Source organism: Hyperolius riggenbachi, chromosome 9 (assembly GCF_040937935.1).
Source record: "Hyperolius riggenbachi isolate aHypRig1 chromosome 9, aHypRig1.pri, whole genome shotgun sequence".
Taxonomy (NCBI): domain Eukaryota; kingdom Metazoa; phylum Chordata; class Amphibia; order Anura; family Hyperoliidae; genus Hyperolius; species Hyperolius riggenbachi.
In genome coordinates, this window is record NC_090654.1 from 6,697,576 (window position 1) to 6,710,615 (window position 13,040).

The 13,040-nt window shown below is 46.2% G+C and overlaps 1 protein-coding gene across 14 annotated transcripts in view; it reads right to left on the reverse strand.

The window, feature by feature from the left end:
* IQSEC1 (IQ motif and Sec7 domain ArfGEF 1) overlaps positions 1-13,040 on the reverse strand; it is a 1,051,066-nt gene that overhangs the window by 137,953 nt on the left and 900,073 nt on the right. The gene's annotated exons all lie outside the window — the stretch shown is intronic.

Sequence of the window (13,040 nt, forward strand, 5' to 3'; positions counted from 1 at the left end):
ACTGCCACATACAGCCCAGCCAGAGTCACCATCCAATATCTGCCGGCCACATAACTCCTCACTGATACATTCCAATGCAAAGCAGAGGGGAGAGGCAGCTACTAGACTGCCACATACTGACACACACTGCCACATACTGCCACATACTGACACACACTGCCACATACAGCCCAGCCAGAGTCACCATCCAATATCTGCCGGCCACATAACTCCTCACTCATACATTCCAATGCAAAGCAGAGAGGAGAGGCAGCTACTAGACAACTGCTGCTGCCACATACTGCCATATACTGCCACATACTGCCACATACTGACACACACTGCCACACAGCCCAGCCAGAGTCAACATCCAATATGTTTCCAACTGCCAAAACAACATGCAGCAGCTACATCACCTGCCAACAGTAAAAATGTCACCATGTGATAAATGTCAGAATGTAAATCAAGGATTTAAAAGATTTTACAATGGGCAAACACTGACTAAATCATTTATACATAATTATTGTAAAAATGAAGCACTTTTTTTTATTACATTATTTTCACTGGAGTTCCTCTTTAAAGATGTCACATTCAAGAATGTAATGTTTTCGGTAAAAGCAAACGTTTTTATTATGCACATCTGACAACACGTTTCGCGGCAACTGACCGCTTCATCGGGTCGAGTTCAAGTGTCTGCGGGATGCCCGAGAGAAGTCAGCCCTGAGCGCCTCAATTGCGCCTCTGAAGCGGTCTGTTGCCGTTATACGCGTTGTTAGTTGTGCATGATAAAAACTTTTGCTTTTACCGAAAACATTACATTCTTGAATGTGTCATTGGTAAGACCTTACCTACCTTATGCTAGATCATTATACCTTGGGTGACTCCTACCCTCTCCCAGTACTGGCCATGGGACTCCTGCAGACTCATCCTCAGTCTGAACCCCCCAATCATGTGCAGGCCTCACGTGTAACAGCTGCAAGGCAGGACATATGTGATGGTGGGTCATTTCAGAGCTGGCAGAGGAGTGCCAGGAATGGGCGTGCAGAGGTCACATGACTCCTCTCTCCGCCTCCAGACAGCGGTATACAGACTCTTCTCTATGTCCTTCCATGCGTAGATCCCAGACAGGCCTGTGGGCTCCCAGCGTATGTTTGTACGCCAGCTCTACACAAAGCTAACATTTAAATGTCTGCTCTTGTGGTGGAATATACACAGTAATTATATACTGCGCTACCAGCGTCAACATACTAGAAGCAGAGCCGCTACACACAGAAACTGACGTTATAAAACGTTCCACAAAACAGAGGATTCTAACTGTGCAAGTGTCCGGCAAAAATGACGGGAGCTGCAGAAGATGCAAACGTCCCTGTAATAAGGAGAATATGGAGGCTGCCATATTTATTTCCTGTTAAACAATACCAGTTGCCTGACAGCCCTGCTGATCTATTTGGCTGCAGTAGTGTCTGAATCACACGCCTGAAACAAGCAGTCTGACTTCAGTCACAGCACCTGTTCTGCATGCTTGTTCAGGGGCAATGGATATAAGTATTATAAGCAGAGGATCAGCAGGGCAGCCAGGCAACTGGTATTGCTTTAAAATAAATAAATATGGCCACTAACATATCCCTCTCGCTACAGTTTTCCTTTTAAGCAGACTTGAACTCAGAACGTCCTCTGTCTAATATTTAAAGAAAAACATTTCTTTGTTACAGCTGATACAAATCCTGCAATAAATCTGCAGTGTGTCTACTTCCTGCTTTCATGTAAGCAGACATATTGTTTACAGCCTGTGTTTACAAATTAGCTGCTCTGCTGAGGCAGCCAGCTTACACAGCTGAAAGCTCAAATTACACTTGTGATTAGTCACAGATGAGCTCACTAAACACATACAGGGCGCATTTCTCTGTTTTCCTTCTGTCCTGTGCAAGAGTTCAGCTCCACTCTAAAGGAAAAACACCAGTATCTTCCAGTTCACTGACTGCAAGAAGTCATGTGTCTAATCTCCCAACGGCCAATCACTGACCAATTTTACTACCTCTGTGTAGAGTGAGCTTACTCAATCTGCTCAAAGCGCAGGTGGGAAAATGAACCAATCATTTGCCAATCAAAATTGGATGTGTGTACCACGCTGCACTAGCCATTTAAAACTCTGGTTCGCTCACATTTAGAAATATGTATTTAAAAGCTGACTCAGGTGAGCATTGAGAGTATTGAGCAGGCAGCTGGAGGTTGGTGAGGGAGATATCAGGATGTACACGTTGCTGCAAGAAGCATTTCCTTTATTATTGCTACAAATCTGCCATGTTTTCTGCAAAGCTTTCTAGGCATAATGAATATAAACATGGCTGACGATGTGCTGTGAGTCTGGCCAGCTTATATCAGCATGCAGGAGAGGCTGGCATTGCCCCAGCGCTGTACCCGGCATACAAAGCTCCTCACAGCTCTGGGAATGGCTGCCGGCCTCCGTCAGGCCCGCGGGATTGCCCTATCAAAATTGAAGGTATGTACCAGGCTTAACCCCTGACACACTGAGAGAGAGTGACTCCTCTTCTCCTGGCGAGGGATGGGGGGTGGGGGGGGGGTGATGCGTCTCCCTGGAGTGCAGAACATGGTTTACCTATTATAGCTTATACAGTATTCAGCACTATGTGCAGGTTTTTTTTTTATGTTTTCTAGTTTTCTATGGTGGCTCGCTGTATCTGTATCTCCAGTCAGAGGCGATTGGAGCTGAGCTCAGCTGGTCTGAACCACACACTCCATACAGACACACCATCAGAGTAACTTACATTCCATATACAGGTTTCTCACGCTTGGCCTGCTAATATGGGCCTAAAAGCCTCTTAAAGGACAACTGAAGAGAGAGGGATATGGAGGCTGTCATGTTTATTTCCTTTTAAGCAATACCAGTTGCCTGACTGCCCTGCTGATCCTCTGCCTCTAATACTGTTAGCCATAGCCCCTGAACATGCATGCAGCAGATCAGGTGTTGCTGACATTATTGTCAGATCTGACTGGATTAGCTGCATGCTTGTTTCTGGTGTTATTCAGATACTACTGCAGAGAAATAGACCAGCAGGGCTGCCAGGCAACTGGTATTGATTAAAAGGAAATAAATATGGCAGCCTCCATATACCTCTTACTTCAGTTCCCCTTTAAGGCGGACCTGAACTCAGAACATCCTCTCTGCTCTAAAAGATAAGCAACAGCATAATGACCTTTACAGAAATAACAGTTTACGGCTCCCTGCACACTGCATGCGATTCTGATTCTTAATCGTTTTTTACATCCGATTGCGATTTTTAATCGTTACTGCATGCTGCGTTGTTTTCCTCCGTTTTTCTGTTGATTGCATCCAGGGAAAATCGGAATTGAAAATCGGAATCGGAAACTGAATTGCAAAACGGATTTGCAGTGTGCAGGAAGCCTTCAGCTGATACAAATCCTGCAATAAATCTGCAGTGTGTCTACTTCCTGCTTTCATGGAAGCAGACATAGGGTTAACATCCTGTGTTTACAAATTAGCTGATCTGCCGGGGCAGAGGAGATTCCAGAGCTGACACAGCTAAGAGATCAAGCTACAACTTCTGATTAGTCACAGATGAGGGAGGGGAATTAGACAGGCTAAACTCTCTAAATACATACAGGGTGCATTTCTTGGTGTTTTCCTCCTAACTCTCACGGTGGCCCGCTGAGCGCCCCCTAGTGGCGTCAGCTCCCAGGCACATGGAGTCGACCAGGAGAAAAGAGCTATTGAAGCATTGACATTTAATTTTCCCTTGACCAATGCGTACACTGAGCAGCGCCTGGCAGGTATTCTGGTGCTGGCCGTACACTGAGAAGCGCCTGGCAGGTATTCTGGTGCGGGGCGTAGTACACTGAGGCGTATTGTGGCCGGCCGGCAGCAGATGGCAGGGAAGGAGGAAGCTCGGAGTGCGTTATCAGCCCGCAGGAAATGCTGACCGATCGGACCTCGTGTACAGAACACAGAACTGCTGAACATTATCGGGACTCTGCAAGGACAGGTCATTTCACAAGCTGGTTATCACATCCTCCCGGCCTGTGTATAAATAAATGAGCTCAGCACAACTCTCAGAGTTCTGCAGAGACGCTGATGTCATAAGAGGGGATGGGGGAGGCCTTGTGCAAAGCAAAACAAACCCAGTCATTCCTAATCACTTCTGGGATTTAAACCCCCCCCCCCCCATAGGCACCTATCAGAGAGGAGAGACGGTGATCTCATGTCTGTGGTAGACACAGGCGCCCCGAGGCTGGCAGATCTCACGGGAAACAGCCTGGAGAGGTGTGTGGGGGAAAACCTGACTACACGCTACTGCTAATCCAGTGATCTGCAAACTTGTCTCTCCAGCTGTTAAGGAACTACAAGTCCCACAATGCATTGCAGGAGTCTGACAGCCAGAGTCATGATACATAAAGGCAAATGCATTGTGGGACTTGTAGCTCCGTAACAGCTGGAAAGCCAAGTTTGCAGATCACTGTAAGCTGCTGCTGGAGGCAGAATGTGAGTTCATGCCTGCCCCGCCCCCAACATATATGCCTGTCTGAGCTGAGCGTTCACGTTTACCCCGAACATACAGATAACATTGGATGTTTCAGGGGGAAGGAATGTCGGTAGGTGAACCAGGAAAATAAAAGACAAAAGAAAACACTGAGAAATGCCTCCACGGGGATTGAAACAAATATCTTCTTTAAAGGAAAACTGAAGTGAGAGGTATATGGTGGCTGCCATATTTATTTCCTATTAAAGAATGCAGATGGCCTGGCTGTCTTGCTGATCCTCTGGAGCACATGCCACAGCTTCCTCCACAGAGTAAAGAAGTAGGGAAGACATTCTCCAGGGCAGTCCAGGGAGTGTACAGCCAACACTGATGGATCTGTGCACTACAATGCGGCCAAACAACACAAACTGCACTAAGTGAGTGACTGTATATCTATAATATACTATAATATAGTGCAGCTCCCCCTGGTGGTCAGGCCTGGACTCCACCACAAGACCTGTGAAGGTGTCCTGTGGTATCTGACTATATATCTATAATACATATAATACACTACCAGCCTATAATATAGTGCAGCTCCCCCTGGTGGTCAGGCCTGGACTCCACAAGACTTGTGACGGTGTCCTGTGGTATCTGGCTATATATCTATAATACATATAATACACAATCAGCCTATAATATAGTGCAGCTCCCCCTGGTGGTCAGGCCTGGACTCCACAAGACTTGTGACGGTGTCCTGTGGTATCTGACTATAGATCTATAATACATATAATACACTATCAGCCTATAATATAGTGCAGCTCCCCCTGGTGGTCAGGCCTGGACTCCACAAGACCTGTGATGGTGTCCTGTGGTATCTGACTATATATCTATAATACATATAATACACTATCAGCCTATAATATAGTGCAGCTCCCCCTGGTGGTCAGGCCTGGACTCCACAAGACCTGTGAAGGTGTCCTGTGGTATCTGACTATATATCTATAATACATATAATACACTATCAGCCTATAATATAGCGCAGCTCCCCCTGGTGGTCAGGGCTGGACTCCACAAGACCAGTAAAAGCGTCCTGAGGTATCTGACTATATATCTATAATACATATAATACACTATCAGCCTATAATATAGTGCAGCTCCCCCTGGTGGTCAGGCCTGGACTCCACAAGACCTGTGAAGGTTCCCTGTGGTATCTGACTATATATCTATAATACATATAATACACTATCAGCCTATAATATAGTGCAGCTCCCCCTGGTGGTCAGGCCTGGACTCCACAAGACCTGTGAAGGTGTCCTGTGGTATCTGGCTATATATCTATAGTACATATAATACGTCATCAGCCTATAATATAGTGCAGCTCCCCCCCTGGTGGTCAGGCCTGGACTCCACAAGACCTGTGAAGGTGTCCTGTGGTATCTGACTATATATCTATAATACATATAATACACTATCAGCCTATAATATAGTGCAGCTCCCCCTGGTGGTCAGGCCTGGGCTCCACAAGACCTGTGAAGGTGTCCTGTGCTATCTGACTATATATCTATAATACATATAATACACCATCAGCCTATAATATAGTGCAGCTCCCCCTGGTGGTCAGGCCTGGACTCCACAAGACTTGTGACGGTGTCCTGTGGTATCTGACTATAGATCTATAATACATATAATACACTATCAGCCTATAATATAGTGCAGCTCCCCCTGGTGGTCAGGCCTGGACTCCACAAGACCTGTGATGGTGTCCTGTGGTATCTGACTATATATCTATAATACATATAATACACTATCAGCCTATAATATAGTGCAGCTCCCCCTGGTGGTCAGGCCTGGACTCCACAAGACCTGTGAAGGTGCCCTGTGGTATCTGACTATATATCTATAATACATATAATACACTATCAGCCTATAATATAGTGCAGCTCCCCCTGGTGGTCAGGCCTGGACTCCACAAGACCTGTGAAGGTGTCCTGTGGTATCTGACTATATATCTATAATACATATAATACACTATCAGCCTATAATATAGTGCAGCTCCCCCTGGTGGTCAGGCCTGGACTCCACAAGACCTGTGAAGGTGCCCTGTGGTATCTGACTATATATCTATAATACATATAATACACTATCAGCCTATAATATAGTGCAGCTCCCCCTGGTGGTCAGGCCTGGACTCCACAAGACCTGTGAAGGTGTCCTGTGGTATCTGACTATATATCTATAATACATATAATACACTATCAGCCTATAATATAGTGCAGCTCCCCCTGGTGGTCAGGCCTGGACTCCACAAGACCTGTGAAGGTGTCCTGTGCTATCTGACTATATATCTATAATACATATATTACACTATCAGCCTATAATATAGTGCAGCTCCCCCTGGTGGTCAGGCCTGGACTCCACAAGACCTGTGAAGGTGTCCTGTGGTATCTGACTATATATCTATAATACATATAATACACTATCAGCCTATAATATAGTGCAGCTCCCCCTGGTGGTCAGGCCTGGACTCCACAAGACCTGTGAAGGTGCCCTGTGGTATCTGACTATATATCTATAATACATATAATACACTATCAGCCTATAATATAGTGCAGCTCCCCCTGGTGGTCAGGCCTGGACTCCACAAGACCTGTGAAGGTGTCCTGTGGTATCTGACTATATATCTATAATACATATAATACACTATCAGCCTATAATATAGTGCAGCTCCCCCTGGTGGTCAGGCCTGGACTCCACAAGACCTGTGAAGGTGTCCTGTGCTATCTGACTATATATCTATAATACATATATTACACTATCAGCCTATAATATAGTGCAGCTCCCCCTGGTGGTCAGGCCTGGACTCCACAAGACCTGTGAAGGTGTCCTGTGGTATCTGACTATATATCTATAATACATATATTACACTATCAGCCTATAATATAGTGCAGCTCCCCCTGGTGGTCAGGCCTGGACTCCACAAGACCTGTGAAGGTGTCCTGTGGTATCTGACTATATATCTATAATACATATAATACACTATCAGCCTATAATATAGTGCAGCTCCCCCTGGTGGTCAGGCCTGGACTCCACAAGACCTGTGAAGGTGCCCTGTGGTATCTGACTATATATCTATAATACATATAATACACTATCAGCCTATAATATAGTGCAGCTCCCCCTGGTGGTCAGGCCTGGACTCCACAAGACCTGTGAAGGTGTCCTGTGGTATCTGACTATATATCTATAATACATATAATACACTATCAGCCTATAATATAGTGCAGCTCCCCCTGGTGGTCAGGCCTGGACTCCACAAGACCTGTGAAGGTGTCCTGTGCTATCTGACTATATATCTATAATACATATATTACACTATCAGCCTATAATATAGTGCAGCTCCCCCTGGTGGTCAGGCCTGGACTCCACAAGACCTGTGAAGGTGTCCTGTGGTATCTGACTATATATCTATAATACATATAATACACTATCAGCCTATAATGTAGTGCAGCTCCCCCTGGTGGTCAGGCCTGGACTCCACAAGACCTGTGAAGGTGTCCTGTGCTATCTGACTATATATCTATAATACATATATTACACTATCAGCCTATAATATAGTGCAGCTCCCCCTGGTGGTCAGGCCTGGACTCCACAAGACCTGTGAAGGTGTCCTGTGGTATCTGACTATATATCTATAATACATATATTACACTATCAGCCTATAATATAGTGCAGCTCCCCCTGGTGGTCAGGCCTGGACTCCACAAGACCTGTGAAGGTGTCCTGTGCTATCTGACTATATATCTATAATACATATAATACACTATCAGCCTATAATATAGTGCAGCTCCCCCTGGTGGTCAGGCCTGGACTCCACAAGACCTGTGAAGGTGCCCTGTGGTATCTGACTATATATCTATAATACATATAATACACTATCAGCCTATAATATAGTGCAGCTCCCCCTGGTGGTCAGGCCTGGACTCCACAAGACCTGTGAAGGTGTCCTGTGGTATCTGACTATATATCTATAATACATATAATACACTATCAGCCTATAATATAGTGCAGCTCCCCCTGGTGGTCAGGCCTGGACTCCACAAGACCTGTGAAGGTGTCCTGTGCTATCTGACTATATATCTATAATACATATATTACACTATCAGCCTATAATATAGTGCAGCTCCCCCTGGTGGTCAGGCCTGGACTCCACAAGACCTGTGAAGGTGTCCTGTGCTATCTGACTATATATCTATAATACATATATTACACTATCAGCCTATAATATAGTGCAGCTCCCCCTGGTGGTCAGGCCTGGACTCCACAAGACCTGTGAAGGTGCCCTGTGGTATCTGACTATATATCTATAATACATATAATACACTATCAGCCTATAATATAGTGCAGCTCCCCCTGGTGGTCAGGCCTGGACTCCACAAGACCTGTGAAGGTGTCCTGTGGTATCTGACTATATATCTATAATACATATAATACACTATCAGCCTATAATATAGTGCAGCTCCCCCTGGTGGTCAGGCCTGGACTCCACAAGAGCCTGTGAAGGTGCCCTGTGGTATCTGACTATATATCTATAATACATATAATACACTATCAGCCTATAATATAGTGCAGCTCCCCCTGGTGGTCAGGCCTGGACTCCACAAGACCTGTGAAGGTGTCCTGTGGTATCTGACTATATATCTATAATACATATAATACACTATCAGCCTATAATATAGTGCAGCTCCCCCTGGTGGTCAGGCCTGGACTCCACAAGACCTGTGAAGGTGTCCTGTGCTATCTGACTATATATCTATAATACATATATTACACTATCAGCCTATAATATAGTGCAGCTCCCCCTGGTGGTCAGGCCTGGACTCCACAAGACCTGTGAAGGTGTCCTGTGGTATCTGACTATATATCTATAATACATATAATACACTATCAGCCTATAATATAGTGCAGCTCCCCCTGGTGGTCAGGCCTGGACTCCACAAGACCTGTGAAGGTGCCCTGTGGTATCTGACTATATATCTATAATACATATAATACACTATCAGCCTATAATATAGTGCAGCTCCCCCTGGTGGTCAGGCCTGGACTCCACAAGACCTGTGAAGGTGTCCTGTGGTATCTGACTATATATCTATAATACATATAATACACTATCAGCCTATAATATAGTGCAGCTCCCCCTGGTGGTCAGGCCTGGACTCCACAAGACCTGTGAAGGTGTCCTGTGGTATCTGACTATATATCTATAATACATATAATACACTATCAGCCTATAATATAGTGCAGCTCCCCCTGGTGGTCAGGCCTGGACTCCACAAGACCTGTGAAGGTGTCCTGTGGTATCTGACTATATATCTATAATACATATAATACACTATCAGCCTATAATATAGTGCAGCTCCCCCTGGTGGTCAGGCCTGGACTCCACAAGACCTGTGAAGGTGTCCTGTGGTATCTGACTATATATCTATAATACATATAATACACTATCAGCCTATAATATAGTGCAGCTCCCCCTGGTGGTCAGGCCTGGACTCCACAAGACCTGTGAAGGTGTCCTGTGGTATCTGACTATATATCTATAATACATATAATACACTATCAGCCTATAATATAGTGCAGCTCCCCCTGGTGGTCAGGCCTGGACTCCACAAGACCTGTGAAGGTGTCCTGTGGTATCTGACTATATATCTATAATACATATAATACACTATCAGCCTATAATATAGTGCAGCTCCCCCTGGTGGTCAGGCCTGGACTCCACAAGACCTGTGAAGGTGTCCTGTGGTATCTGACTATATATCTATAATACATATATTACACTATCAGCCTATAATATAGTGCAGCTCCCCCTGGTGGTCAGGCCTGGACTCCACAAGACCTGTGAAGGTGCCCTGTGGTATCTGACTATATATCTATAATACATATAATACACTATCAGCCTATAATATAGTGCAGCTCCCCCTGGTGGTCAGGCCTGGACTCCACAAGACCTGTGAAGGTGTCCTGTGGTATCTGACTATATATCTATAATACATATAATACACTATCAGCCTATAATATAGTGCAGCTCCCCCTGGTGGTCAGGCCTGGACTCCACAAGAGCTGTGAAGGTGCCCTGTGGTATCTGACTATATATCTATAATACATATAATACACTATCAGCCTATAATATAGTGCAGCTCCCCCTGGTGGTCAGGCCTGGACTCCACAAGACCTGTGAAGGTGTCCTGTGGTATCTGACTATATATCTATAATACATATAATACACTATCAGCCTATAATATAGTGCAGCTCCCCCTGGTGGTCAGGCCTGGACTCCACAAGACCTGTGAAGGTGTCCTGTGCTATCTGACTATATATCTATAATACATATATTACACTATCAGCCTATAATATAGTGCAGCTCCCCCTGGTGGTCAGGCCTGGACTCCACAAGACCTGTGAAGGTGTCCTGTGGTATCTGACTATATATCTATAATACATATAATACACTATCAGCCTATAATATAGTGCAGCTCCCCCTGGTGGTCAGGCCTGGACTCCACAAGACCTGTGAAGGTGCCCTGTGGTATCTGACTATATATCTATAATACATATAATACACTATCAGCCTATAATATAGTGCAGCTCCCCCTGGTGGTCAGGCCTGGACTCCACAAGACCTGTGAAGGTGTCCTGTGGTATCTGACTATATATCTATAATACATATAATACACTATCAGCCTATAATATAGTGCAGCTCCCCCTGGTGGTCAGGCCTGGACTCCACAAGACCTGTGAAGGTGTCCTGTGGTATCTGACTATATATCTATAATACATATAATACACTATCAGCCTATAATATAGTGCAGCTCCCCCTGGTGGTCAGGCCTGGACTCCACAAGACCTGTGAAGGTGTCCTGTGGTATCTGACTATATATCTATAATACATATAATACACTATCAGCCTATAATATAGTGCAGCTCCCCTGGTGGTCAGGCCTGGACTCCACAAGACCTGTGAAGGTGTCCTGTGGTATCTGACTATATATCTATAATACATATAATACACTATCAGCCTATAATATAGTGCAGCTCCCCCTGGTGGTCAGGCCTGGACTCCACAAGACCTGTGAAGGTGTCCTGTGGTATCTGACTATATATCTATAATACATATAATACACTATCAGCCTATAATATAGTGCAGCTCCCCCTGGTGGTCAGGCCTGGACTCCACAAGACCTGTGAAGGTGTCCTGTGGTATCTGACTATATATCTATAATACATATAATACACTATCAGCCTATAATATAGTGCAGCTCCCCCTGGTGGTCAGGCCTGGACTCCACAAGACCTGTGAAGGTGTCCTGTGGTATCTGACTATATATCTATCCTATATAATAAAGTGCCTGTTGCTGCATCCTCCTGTGTCCGACCGTGCGTTGTGCCTTGCACATATGCATGGCAGGTGGGTGAACTGCAGACAGCAGGGAGAGGACGGGCGCAGGGGGATGGGCGTGCGCGGTCGTGTGCACAAGCATTGGTGCATGCGCGTTCAAGTATGCGCATCGCAGCTGTGCGTATGCGTGATTCGTGGCCATGTGCGTGTTGCGGGGAGGCGGTCACAACCAAGCAGCATCTCACAGGCCCCACACTGACCACTGAATAATAATACTGATAACACTGTACAGCACCTCGCCGGCCCCTGGGCCCCCACACTGACCACTGAATAATAACAATACTGATAGCACACGCTGTACAGCACCTCGCCGGCCCCTGGGCCCCCACACTGACCACTGAATAATAATACTGATAATACAGTACAGCACCTCGCCGGCCCCTGGGCCCCGCACTGACCACTGAATAATAATAATACTGATAACACACGCTGTACAGCACCTCGCCGGCCCCTGGGCCCCGCACTGACCACTGAATAACAAGAATACTGATAACACACGCTGTACAGCACCTCGCCGGCCCCTGGGCCCCCACACTGACCACTGAATAACAAGAATACTGATAGCACACGCTGTACAGCACCTCGCCGGCCCCTGGGCCCCGCACTGACCACTGAATAACAAGAATACTGATAACACACGCTGTACAGCACCTCGCCGGCCCCTGGGCCCCGCACTGACCACTGAATAACAATAATACTGATAACACACGTTGTACAGCACCTCGCCAGCCCCTGGGCCCCGCACTGACCACTGAATAATAATAATACTGATAGCACACGCTGCACAGCACCTCGCCGGCCCCTGGGCCCCGCACTGACCACTGAATAATAATAATACTGATAGCACACGCTGCACAGCACCTCGCCGGCCCCTGGGCCCCGCACTGACCACTGAATAATAATAATACTGATAGCACACGCTGCACAGCACCTCGCCGGCCCCTGGGCCCCGCACTGACCACTGAATAATAATAATACTGATAACACACGCTGTACAGCACCTCGCCGGCCCCTGGCCCCCACACTGACCACTGAATAACAATAATACTGATAGCACACGCTGTACAGCACCTCGCCGGCCCCTGGCCCCGCACTGACCACTGAATAAT